The 13,828-nt window shown below is 32.2% G+C and overlaps 1 pseudogene; it reads left to right on the forward strand.

Moving 5' to 3' along the window:
- The first annotated feature begins 3,337 nt into the window (after positions 1-3,337).
- LOC150035010 (uncharacterized) lies at positions 3,338-13,792 on the forward strand (annotated as a pseudogene).
- Positions 13,793-13,828: the final 36 nt, after the last annotated feature.

Raw genomic sequence — 13,828 nt, forward strand, 5'->3', positions numbered from 1 at the left:
TCTTCATTTGCAGGATTTTTTTCCATTAATTTAATCTCAAGTGAATGGAAATTAATTTTATAAGATTAAAACTTATTTTTTTGTTTAAATGATTGATTTTCATGATTTTGAATGCCATCAGGAGTTAGTGATAACTCCCGACACCTGTGTACTGCTGGGAGTTATCTATTCCCGACGAATGTATATTTGTCGTTGGAAGTTCCTTGATCTCCCATTTTCTATCATCGAGAGTTTGATTTGGAAACCCAATTTCTTGAAATCAAACTCTCGACAATTTACTAGCCATCGGGAGATAGTGGAACTCTCGACGCTATCATTGGGAAATCAAACTCTTACCCCTTTTCTATTTTTTTTTTAATTTTGATATGAATAACCTAATATTTAGAACATTATTAAGAAAATCAAATGTATTCACATAAAACGAATAAACAAACAAAGTCTATAGTATTTTTTATTACATAAAAAAGAGAAAATTTGGCAAATATGGTATACAAAATAAATGTCTTGACGAATACATAGAAGAAAACTTGATAACATCTCTAACAACATCTCCAACATCTCCAAACAGCATCTCCGAAACAGTAGTTTACCTATAATTACATTAATTAGAGGACATTATTATATATATCAAGGTTAAATATAAGAAGAATTATAAGACATAGTGAGTGAATAAAAAAGGGGTCATGTCAACAAAGTCCAAACAGAACCTCATAATCTAAGAGGGAAGTTAACAAGAGTCAAACTGGCACATCGATCTGCTCCATGCTTTCAAATGGTCTAGGTTATATAGATCTCTCATGACCAACAAATGATCTCAAAATCACCACCTAAAATAAAATCATTGGGAAAGATACAAATCTTCGACAAAGGTACTTGTTGCTTCCAAGCAAGAGGGTGAGAGCAAGAAAGAACCTTCAATAATATCAATGACTGGATAGCCAAATCTTTCCAAAGAACATGACTGCATAAAGAGCTAATTTGAGAGAGGTGGTTCAACTACAATAACAACAACCAAAGTACAAAAACTGAAGTAGATGCAAACTTTCCTCCAAACAATTCTAAAATGATCAAGCATGAACATTATACAATGAAATCTAAATAGTTATTAAACGAAGTCTAAGTTAATTATTAACTATATGAATACTACATTATTTTTGTCAACAAAACTCATCTTATTGATTAAAGAGAAAATGACATTACAAAAATTTGATTATTCAATATTTTTTAGGGAATACAACATTTAAGTTTAGATAACACGTTTAAATGTTTGACTACTGATGCGTTGTTTTATGCAATGAAATAATGGAAAGGATTGTGTTGGTGGAAAATGTGTTGTGTAGTTCAAGTTTTCTCAGCAGGACCCAAGTATAAATCCTACTAAGTTTCCTGGTAAGTCCAGGGTCAAACTCAGGGACTAGGGAAAGCAATATGCGATAGTAATTTTTAGATCACTTTGCGATAACAAATAAATTAATGGTTTTGTTGGTTTGTTGTTTGAAGTATAAAAGTATGCGGCGGATTTGAGAAAATATTGAATATGCGACAGATACACTAAGTATGCAGAGGAACGGGTTGAGAAGGTCTTTAGCTAGCATTTCCCGAGGATGCGTTCAAACTATGCGATCATGCTACACTCATGCGACAGCAAATCATTTCCGAATGCAGATGCGGTAGCTCGTAATTCTAGGACGCATGCGATAAATGCGATAATGTCTATATAGCTTATTCCTAAGTCTCTACTTCTTGCCTATGTGATGATGCAAGATGCACACAAGGACAAGGTGACCGCATACAATCATAACCTATCTCTAGGATGCATGCAATGCATTAATAGCATACAACGCTTATTCCTAAGCTCCTATCTCTTGATTATGCGTTTCTAATCTGACTCTCCCGAGCCTAGATTCTAACTTGACTTTTCCAAGCCTAGATTTTATCCTTAGACTACCCTCCCGAGTATCTCTAATGGACGAATGACGCATACATAATACAAGATAATCGTATAGAATGAAGATCCTCCAGTTATGCTAGCTAAGTGCTTCTCAACCCATTCGAAAAATTTAGCTACTCATGCGTAATATACTGAGAGTGAACAAATATAAAGATGTGAATTCCATTTCTATAAATAAGTTCAGAGTACAAAATGACAATGGAAGATAAGGATAGAGAGCATGGTAGCAATTCCTTGCTTTCCACGGCTCTTACAGTGTTAACTCTATTCTGCTCAAAAGATGTTCCTACTTCCGCTGTGGTTGGCTCTCTCGCTAATCTCGATGCTTCCGGCACTCTTCCAAGTTCATCGAAACGATCTCTCTGTATAATCTCCCTTCACTCGCTTCAGCCTTCTAAGTAAAAGAAAACTATGAACAAGGCTACTTCTATCTATATGGAAAATTATCTAACTGAAAGAACTCCTTCACTGAAGGAGGCCTCTTGTATTTATAGAGCTTCGGGGTGAAAGGCTTTTTCTCTCTTATGATTACACTGATGAGATGGCATTAATTCTTTATATGATACGCCGAATATTTGTCACGAAAAAGTTGAGTGTACTTGCTACAGTAGTTCGTTAACGGCTTGTGAACTTAATTCGGAATCGACCGTCATGAGCTTTCTGTCCCATCGTGATTTATTACGCTTTTCACCCAGATGCGCCAGCTCTATGCAACAACCTTCTTGAGTAGATATTCGCGAGCGCAAATGATCGTATAGCCTTGTGTCAATACAATCTCTTAATGTGCTCAGCCGTTGATTTCTTTGGATTGCATTTTCCGCCTTGCGTCAACGCATATTCTGCACAAAAATACATAAGTTAACTGTTTTAATGCGATGGACGCATGCGATCGCAATATTGTGAACTTAATGCTTTTGGACGCAATATTGTATATTTTTATCATTGCAATCCTGCATTGTTTTATAGCTTAGCACGTAATAACGTGCATTTCTACCTGTTATCAACTACAATCAATGAAATTAAGACTTAAGCATTCTTGATTAGTTTTAATAATGGTGAACAACACTCAAAGATTCAAGAACAATTCAAAATAGAGAGAAAACGGAGAAAAACACACAAATGAAATAGATTAAAATACCTTAAACACAACCATCAAGGAAATTATCCTAAACATAATCCATCAAACACAGTTATGAAAAGAGAACAAAGAAACCCTATTTTTACCATCAAAATCCCTAAACAAACCCTTATTTCACCATCAAAATACCTTAAACACAGCCATGAAAGAGAGAGAGATTACCTGAAGCTGATCGACGACAGTGCAGTTTTTGACGACGTTCAACGACTCGACGCTGATCGATGTTCTAAGGGGAGCATCGTTCGAGCATGGGGGAAAGGAAAAAGAAGAAAGGGGATTCCATGGAAGAAAAAGGTGATTTCAAATCTGATTGATTTCATATCTGATATTAGGGTTACTAACTCCCGACGCCTAACATTACTTGTCAAGAGATATGCATAACGCCTAACGGCTTTATTGAATCATCAGCGTCAGGAGATACTTATCCTTAAACTCGATGTCTCGTGAAACATATCTCTCAACAACGTAAAATTAACATCAAGAGTTATGCCATATTCAAACTCAATTCCCACCTATATCTCCCGACGATGAGGAAGAGTTGTCGAAAGTTATGCATAACTCTCGACGGATTAATTAACCCGTTGGGAGTTAGGTCAGATTGTACCAAAACTCCCGACGTTGGGTTAACTTCATCGAGAGTTACTTATAATTCCCGACGATTGTTGTACGGTGTCTGGAAATATTATATCTCCTGACAGTGGGTTTTAGCGTCGGGAGATCGTCTTTTTCTTGTATTGTTTTGCATGGTTTAGATTTTTTTTGCATGAATTAGAGTGATTTTGCAAGGTTTACCTTATTTGCACGATATTGCATGATTTTTTTTACTTTCACTAATTTAATTTCAAGTGAATGGTAATTAATTATATGAGATTAAAACTTAATTTATTTTTCTTTTTTTTAAATTATTGATTTCCCATTATTTTCCATTGACTTGGGATTATTGTGCTTGTTTGTATGATTTTGCATGGCTTTGGATTTGTTTTGCATGAATTAGAGTGATTTTGCAATGTTTTCCTTATTTGTACGATCTTGCATGATTTTTTTCCACTAATTCAGTCTCAAGTGAATGGTAATTAATTTTATAAGATTAAAAAACTTAATTTCTTTTTCTTTTTTGTTTCAATTATTGATTAAAAAACTTATTTGCATGATCTTGCATTGACTTGGGATTACTGTGTTGCTTGTGATACGAAAGCATCTCGACTTAGATTCCACCGATCTATTGGAAGATTCTTGTACTCCATAACCCCACCAGTAGTGAGTAGATGGGGAAATTTTTGACATACCATCCTCAGCTCATGTTCCAAGTCTGCATTTGAGTGTCGTGAAACTAGTAAAGCATACACAATTAACTCTTAGGCCTCAAAGTTTGCACATAGAAGTATCGAGTGAATCCCAGACAGGTTGAAAGGTAACAAGCATAACGTGATTCATGAACTCCATCTCCTCGTCGGTTACCACAAGCTCTGGGTGTGATAATTGTCTACAACGAAAATAGAATAGTATTCATAAAGAAGTGGGGCACCCGTACCTCGCCTAGCCTCAGGCAACCCACTTTTGAGCCTTGGTACACTTCCAATTGAGGAGAGACCAGGTAACCCTCACCTCCCCCATCGCTAGGTCCCAACCTAACCCTAATGCCCAGTCCATACCCGGCCATAGCTTGTACTAGGAAAATTCCCCAGTCCATACTCGCCTAGGATAGACCGGGGAGCGTCATCGTCTCTTTGTTTACTCGCCTTTATCATGGCCCGGTTTGGCTTACATGAAGCCTGACCAGGTATTCATCATTTTCCAGAGATTAAAGGTTGGATTTTTATGTGAAAAAATCAAAATTTTTAGTCAATATCTTTTTAGAGAACGCCAAAAATGATATATAAATGCAAAAAGATTATGAAATTAAAGAAATTTCACTCGAAACCCTAAAAATCTGAGAACTTCTCAGAAACAAACAAAAATGAGAAAAAAAAAAGGTTTGAACTGAACCTATGAAAATGATGGAACTCAATCGATCCAGTCGAAAATGTGGAAGATGAAAATGGACGAAAAAAAATCGATTCAAAGTCGGTGAAAGAGGAAGATGAGAACTAAGAAGGGAAATGAGGAAACCGGGGAGAGAAGGGGAGAATGAAGAAGGAAGGGGGATTATTAGTTTTTTTTTTTTTTGTGAATTTTTAAATCTGAAAGGTATAATTTTAATTTCTATTTTTTGAAAAATTGAAGGGTCCAAAAATACAACGTTTTTTAAAATGATCTAATTTCATAAATTCAAATATTAAAAGGGCTAAAATTTCAATTAACTCTATATATATATTCTCCTAAATAATTTAAGGGTTGGCAACAGAAGTAGCAAATTTTATAGTTTCATTAGGAAAAATGTCAAAAAGGGTTCAAAATTATAAAAATAGCAAAACGAATTATATAATAGAAAATAGTAATTAGTAAATGACAAAACTACCTTTAAACAACAAAATTAAGTACAAACGAGAATGCAAAGATACCCACTTCCAAAACAACTCGAATATCATAAATACACCACACATGAACATTCTAGAATAGCAAATACACAATATCTTAACATTTCATTGGTAGAAATTAAAAATCACTCAATATGGTCCTTAATGCTTCCAGCTACCTATAGAACGCATTTATGCGAGGAAGATGACGACCAGGCAATGAAGGTCATTAAAAACTTGTGGATGCCTACAATGATGGATTTCCTCTAAGGTGAGAAAGACCAAAGTTGATTGCACTAGGTAAAGTTGATGTTCGCAACTGAGTATTTGAAGGAATTGCAACACTAGTAAAGTTGTTGTTGGCAATTGAGTATTTGAAGGAATTGCAACATCGAAACTTTGTGACTATTGAAAATATGATCACCTTTGACACCAAACCAGTTGTAGGGAGTTTCATCTTCTTCATTTTATGTGACCATTTTGCTCAAAGGATCTTGAAAACCAACTTTAAACATTATCAATCCTAGAATGTCATTGTTGAAAATGATATTCAAAATAGGAACAAAAGCAGGAAACATATGTGCGAACGAAAAAGATCAGCGACCCGACGAGGGTGGTCGTCAAAAGCTAGCCAAGATGATGAAAATCAAGAAAAGGGTTGTTGAACCAACAATCTCAGACATGAGATTGAGAACGAGAGATTTTGTGAGGCGACTAATTAAAGAAGATGAGATTTAGGGTTTTTTTGTTATCTAATAATGATAGTTATAATATTAATAATAAAGTGAACCACACACATGTTTCAAACATTTAAAGTTTAATTCTCATTTATATGTTTCTTTTTAACAAGCCACTTTTTTTTTTTGTGTTCTATATGAAAAATTGAAAACATCGAAAATATGGAAAAAAAAACCAAATTAATTTGATACCAATATGTATAAAATAATGAAAAAAACATTTAGATACAATTGAATTTATAACAAACATTTAAACAAAATTGAATGTTTGTTAGATAAAATCAAATTTGATAATAAAAGATAAGCTTAAATATAAATTGGAGAGAAAAATAAGGAAATTTTTGTTTATTGTGATTAATTTGATAAGTAGTTAGGTAAAATCTAATTTGATAATAAAATATAAATTGAAATATAATTCGGGAGAGAAAAACAAGGAAGGGAGCTCTTTTATTTATAATTATACTATATGCATAATTCTATTCTCATTTAAGTTTCTACAATTACACTGTATTTATAACTCTATCAACCACAAAACCAAGAAGTCTAACTCGTTGTACAGACATATAAAAAACAACGAAAGTGAATACTTATTTATTTATCAAAAAAATAAATTAATGGTATATTAATATAATAAAGTTGATAATGAATAAAAGAGGATCAAAAAGTACAAAAAGATGATAAAATTTAAATATATTATATAGTTTGTTAGATGATAATATGTATAAAATATTAAATAAAACCCTAACCAGAATAAAAAAAACATTTAATTTGAATTTAAAATAATAAAAAACTAATAGAATAATGTAAAATCTAAAGATATATTATAAATTAAAATCAAAATGGCGATAAATAAATTAAAGATTGATTAATATTGAATATTTTAAAAAAAATGGTTAAATTAAATCAAAATAGATATGAAACTGTCAATTCAAATTTTAAAATGAGAGAAAAATCTGGCAACTTTATTTCTTTAATCTGTTAGGTTGAAGTCTTATAACCAACGATATTCCATTTACATTGTATTTTTATTGAGAATTGATACACAATCTCATAACAGATGATTTCAATTACATTGAATTTCTATTGATAATTTATACACCATACTCAAAAAAACTGTTAATTGATCATATTAGGGGCAATTTGGGGATTAAAAAATATAAGTCATGTACGCGAGATACTTTTGCCAAAAAAAACTTATTATTTCCTCCAATTAATCCTAATTTAATGTTGGCTTTGGCCCAAAATTCAAAATTAAATGGGTGGATTAGACAAATTGCTAAAATAGAATAGCATTTCTAAAAAATGACCAGTTTGGAAAAATGGCCAAACAACTAAATCTTCTACTTTTTAGAAACTAAAAATAGACAAATATAACTTTGTTGTCCAATCCTTAAATTATGGTGTGTTTTAAACAAATCTAATAAATTAAAATAAAATATCTATTGGTCTAACTACCTGACCAAAAATCCCCTAAAATTTATAAACTTAAGATAATATACTAATTTACAAACTAAAAAAATGATGTTTTTGATTTTAAAAAATAAAATCACTTAGAGTTGGTGTCCATGATAGCCTCTAGGCTACACAAATACTTCGTAACAACTAAAATTTTGTACAGATACTCTATACTAATAAATCACATATTGTGATGGAAATACTATATTCGATAAAATGATTTTCTATTGGATAACTTAATGCATACATTAAAAGTCTCAAATATTGGAATAATAAAAGGTAAATAAATAAAGAAGACTTTAATATATTTGAAAAAAAAAAACATGTAAATAACTTTACACATTTAAAAATCACTTACAATCTTTTTTTCAAAAATAAAAAAAAACATGTCGTGCATGCAAATACTTGATATTTGCAACTCATCAAAATTTGGAGGATTGGAATAACAAAAAGCAAGAGAATAGTGTAAAGAAGAGTTTAATATTGAAAAAAAAATGTCAATACCTAGCATTTATAACATTCTAGTGAAAATCTCCTATCAAGAATACATTTTATTTCTAAAGAAAGAGTAAAACAACACCTTTCTTCCATCCTTAGTTCTTTTGACTAGGGTTTCAAATGTGTCTACACAAATTCGATGAGATTAGGAGAGCTTCTGTGTCATCAAATATGTCTACAATCAAGCATTTGACAAAAATACTCAATATTTACCGTGTACTTTTTAACTTTTTCTTGATGCTACAAAACCCAAATCATTCATTCTACTCCATGCTCCTGAAAACGATCAACAAAATAATCTACTGATGAACAAAGGCTAGGGTTACCCACCGATTTCCCCATTGGACATTGTCCTATATTGTCAGCTGCTAACATTATTTCCTTTTGATAGATGTTGCACATAAATTTCTTTGAAGGTTATATATCAAGGTTTCGAAATCCTCGCAGGGTTGTTCGTCGTCAATCTAACACCTTAGTCGACATCTAAAACTGTCCTATTAATTGAAATCCTCAAGAAGTAGGGAAAGTCTCATATTGTAATCTTAATTCAATTATATTTAAAATTAAATCCCAAAATAATCTCCCTAAAGAAGTTTCAAAATTTCGTGGGTTTTCCTAAAATCATGAGATTTTTTTTATTTGTTACCTTGGATTTTCCTAAAATGAGGAAAAATATCCATCAACTGTGTGTAGGAGGCATGGGCAAAATTGGAATTTTACATCTGCAGATGAGCCCTATACATCACGTTTTCTGCTATAAATCATACAATTCAAAAAATGATCATATATCCAATTGGATATTCTGTTTTGGCCATCTAGCACAATTTCTCAAATTAAATGGATATATAGTCTAAATAATTTAAGGGTTGACCAAATAAATGGAAAAACTAAAGGTTCCTCAGGTAGGAGGTGTTCCATAGACCGTCAACTTAAGTACCTCCAGCCTTAGACATAATTATATACCGATTGAGTTCGTAACCAATGTTTTACAAGATAACGACCTATTTTAACTATTAAAACAAGCGGTTAACCTACATGAGCATGCAATTTATCTTTGTTATGGATTTTAAATGTCTAACTCAATTTTATAACAACTTATAAAACTTTAGACATGCTTTCATCCATAACAAACATCAGATATTTCATGATTTAATATAACACTTATATTGAAACAATTGAAACCCTAAACATGCATACTATATATTATATCTCTTTATAACATACTTTCAATGCATGTAACATGCTTCATATGGTGGGATTGTAGATCTACATGGCATACTATATGCACATACAAGATTTATTCAATTATAACATACATCACATGCATAAATGATTAAACATATATTGATATGGATAAGCTTTGGCATTTCAAGCAAACAAAAGGCCTAAATTATTACAGAAGTTAGCAAAACCAACTCCAAAACTCTTATTGGCAGCACGAACTGGACCCGAACTATCCGAACCAGACCTCAAGAGCATCAAAATGGGCTGAACAGGTCTGGAAAGGGTTGAATCAGATCTTTTTTACCCAAACCGGCTCACTCGAACCGATGGTTTGGGCTTGCACGCATCTTCTGGTTTGAGATGAGTAGCGTTGCAATGCTCTATCCCAGCATTGGGACGCCTCGGGTTTAAGATGAGCAGCATTGCAACAGTGACTGCAAGTCTAGTTTTCTGTTGCTGACCACCTTTGCTTCTTTCTTCAATTATATCATAATTCCAACTCTAATGACTCCAATTGAATTATAGACGCTTATACACACAAGGTCCATCAATCAAGAGCCAATTACAATAATTACAACATGATTGAAGAGAAATTAATGCCAAAATTGTGAAAAACCATATCAGTTCTTTATTTTCATACAACTTATGAAAAACATCCATCAAGCTAAAATTAACATGTATTGAGTGCTTAAATCATGTTCTGATACCAATTGTTGGTTTTATCAAATATACAGTGGAAGAAAATAAAACCATTAAGCACGCTAATTCATCAATTTTAGCTTCAAACTCAAGCATGTTCATCAAATGAAAAGAGGGTTTTAGAAATACCTGTGAAGATCTTCTTGAAACTTCAAAATCAGCTGCAATCTTTTCCTCTACTAGTCGTGAACTACCAGAAGATCTTCTCTACTACCCTCTAGGAACCTTAGGTTGAGTTGCGGGACTCAAACCATGTTGAATCAAAAGGAATTTGGGAGGAGAAGGTGACTGGTTTTCAGAAACTAAAGATCTATTCTTCAGCAGAATTTCTCAGCAAAAAAACCTTTTGCATTCCCATCTAATTCAGTCAAAACTTATGAGTTTTATGCAAGAGATTCATGCAATCACATTGCATTTGAACAAGACAGCTCCTACTTCTCAAAATGGTGGGAATTGAATGGCAATTTAAGTAGAAAAACTCCAAACCCATTTTAGTGGGTTTTTCCAATGCCACTTTTTCCCCTCAAATTTTGGAAATCTTATTTAAAAAAAATTAAAGAATTTCAGTTTTAGTTTCATTTAAATAAACTGAAAATCTAAAAAAAATTACTAATTTTACAAAAATTAATTCAATTAATTAAATTTTCAAATAAAAATAATAATTAATTAAACAATTTAATTAATTCTATTAATTTAATATCAAATATTAAATGAATTAAACACCAATTCCACTACCATGAATCCCTATTCATGAAAGTTATATTTAAATCATATTTAAATATTAATTGATTCTCCAATTTACTTTAATTCCATAATTAAACATGCAATTATATCACATATAATTACTAATTCATTTAATTCGAATTTGAACGTTTCAAATTAACTCATCATGCTATTCTAAGGTTTATTCTATTTGTAAGCTAGTAGGGGGACTTAATGGACCTACAGATCATAGGCTTCAATGATTCGAGATTAATTGGCTAAACTCTTAAGCCGAATTAACCCTCATACGTTAACTACCGGGTCACTCCACTAAAGCCCAGTAGTTACACTCCCCTCACTATAGATATATTGTGTCCACTCGATATAACCATGATTAGTAAGTTAACCCTTCATGGGTTGTTCGTAATAACGGCTGGGTCAATAGCCGTTTTACCTCTGAGATTACCTCTTGTTTCTTAAGTTCCACTGATCTTCTAATGAACAATTGATTTGAGATCCAATCATCAAACCGAATCCCTCTCGGGCCAATGTGAATGTGGGGCCCCTTGTTCAAGACCTAGAGTTAGCACTTAAGGGAACAACCTCTCTACTATCTTGAGAAATCGATTAGGAGTGAATTTCATCTTGCATTCTATGTCCCTAGCTATCTACCCGATCTTACCCCTAAAATAGGAGGCTTATTGAGCTAGTGCTGTTGAGCCAACCCTCATCCATGCAAATCTAAGGATAATTCCGAATAAACAGGAGTTCGTACTTAGCTCAGGATTAAAGTTAAGTTACCTAGGTCACCACTTTGAAATAGTCAGTCTTAAATAGTAAACAACATTATAAAGTAATAGTGACTTATTTCTTGGTCCGATCTTATGTAAACTCATTGCACAGGATGCCCCTACTCCTCATGTCAATACATGAACGAATCAGGATCACTTTGTTTGTAGCAGTTAACAACAAGTTGTAACAACTACAGAGTGGGCCGGATCCGATAGTGTTACCAGAATAAGGTACTCAGCCTTATTCATATACTATAGACCGTTTTGGCTATTTACTGAACTTGATCTACTCTTATGTCTCCAAATAAAGTTCAAGTATTCATATAATAATCATGAATCTTTAGTTTATTGGATTTAGTCTTTACAAGTGCAATTTACATATTCGACAATAGTTTTATTGAATAAACGTCAATAACATCTTTATTGATAATAGAATATGTTTAATATTACAAACTGCGAGTTTTAGGACATATAACCCAACAATAAAAAAATAAATAACTTACATACGAGGCTAGTAATGGGAATACTAGGATTATACACTATTTAGTGTATATACTTTTACACATAGTACCTGCACCATACAAAATCTAATTGATGGGGCTACTGCATGTAAAGAAATTGAAAACAATTATTCTTATGTTTGAATAAAAATCACTTGTTAAAGTATGAATGCAAATTTACATTTATAATTTTCCATTTTGGAGAAGACCGAGGACTTTGATTTCAATGCAACATATGTATGATCGAATTGTTAAGGCATATGGATACCTACATACATTTTATAGTTAGGTTATATATTGTGTAATATGATAATTGTTTTTTTAATTTATAATTTTTATTAATTATATTTGGTTTTTGTTTGCTTAATATATATACAATGCTAATTGTTTCTTAAATTTGATTGCAGTTTTTGATTTATACACCAAATAGAGCATAGTATAGCGGGTGACGAAGATTTAGAGTTTGGTGACAAAGAAATAGTAGTTGTTAGGTCAAATGAAACCACCAATCAAAAGAAGAGAGAACGGGGAGCTACTATTATGAATGATGTAACACGTATTAGGAGTGCGGGAGAAAAGAAGTTTGTGGAATACAATGAACATGGCGTACCCATTGGTGAAAATGGAGCTAAGTTAAAGTCTTTAATTGGGTTCTCTACGCATTAACGTGTACCTATTATATATACATCTTGGAAACGTGTGCCTATTGAGTTGAAAGATAAGATATATAGTACAGTTGAGGTATATATATTCAACTTTTTATCTTGATAATATTGTAGATGTATATAAAATGTTTTCACTAACTTTTCAATGTTTAGGCCGCCATTGTAATTGATACAAGATCTAGGAAGAACATTATGAAAACTGCAGGCATAGCTTTTTGTCAGTTTAAGAATTGGTTAACAACAAAATACATTATGTCATTTGAAGATGAACCTCAACTTCTAATAAATCCACCCAAAAAGTATTCATTTATTGACCAAAGTCATTGGGAAGAGTTTGTAAGATCGAGATTGTGTGTAAAGTTTCAGGTAAATTATTAATTTACTTTTATAGATATTTGTTATGTCATTCCCTACTAATAATCATTACGTTTGTATAGGAAAAAAGATGCTTGCAACAAGAACGTCGATCTAAGAATAAGTACAATCATTAAATTTCAAGGAAAGGTTACGCTAACTTTGTTGAGGAGATGGTAAGAATTTAATATATGTTCTAACGATTCCTAAATTTATCACAATATCTAATTTTTTTTCTTCATTTGAATGTAGAAGAAAGTATCTTCAAATTAAATTGATTTCGATCGAGCTAACCTGTGGAAGAAGGCTCAAGTTAATAAGAAAGGAGAATACGACAATGAAGATTTTCAAGAAGTCGTCAATCGAATAATAAGTCAAGTATTAAATTTACATGAAGTATATGACATATAGCTTAATTATATTAAATTTCATTTCTTTTTAGGATGAGATTTCAAAGAATAATACAGATCCATTGTGCCACAAATACCAATCTCCCAATGATATCTTAACAAGCTTTGGGTACTCAACAAAGGCACGGGCGTGTACGTGGGGTTGTTGGTTTTTTTACTCCAATGGCTTACTTTCATACAGTGAAATGAAAGTCAAAACATGGGAAGGATGAAAACAAGGAAATCATAAGTGAGAATGAAGCACTTTG

The sequence above is a fragment of the Benincasa hispida genome, chromosome 7 (assembly GCF_027475165.1).
Source record: "Benincasa hispida cultivar pf3 chromosome 7, pf3_genome.v1.1, whole genome shotgun sequence".
In the NCBI taxonomy this organism is placed as follows: domain Eukaryota; kingdom Viridiplantae; phylum Streptophyta; class Magnoliopsida; order Cucurbitales; family Cucurbitaceae; genus Benincasa; species Benincasa hispida.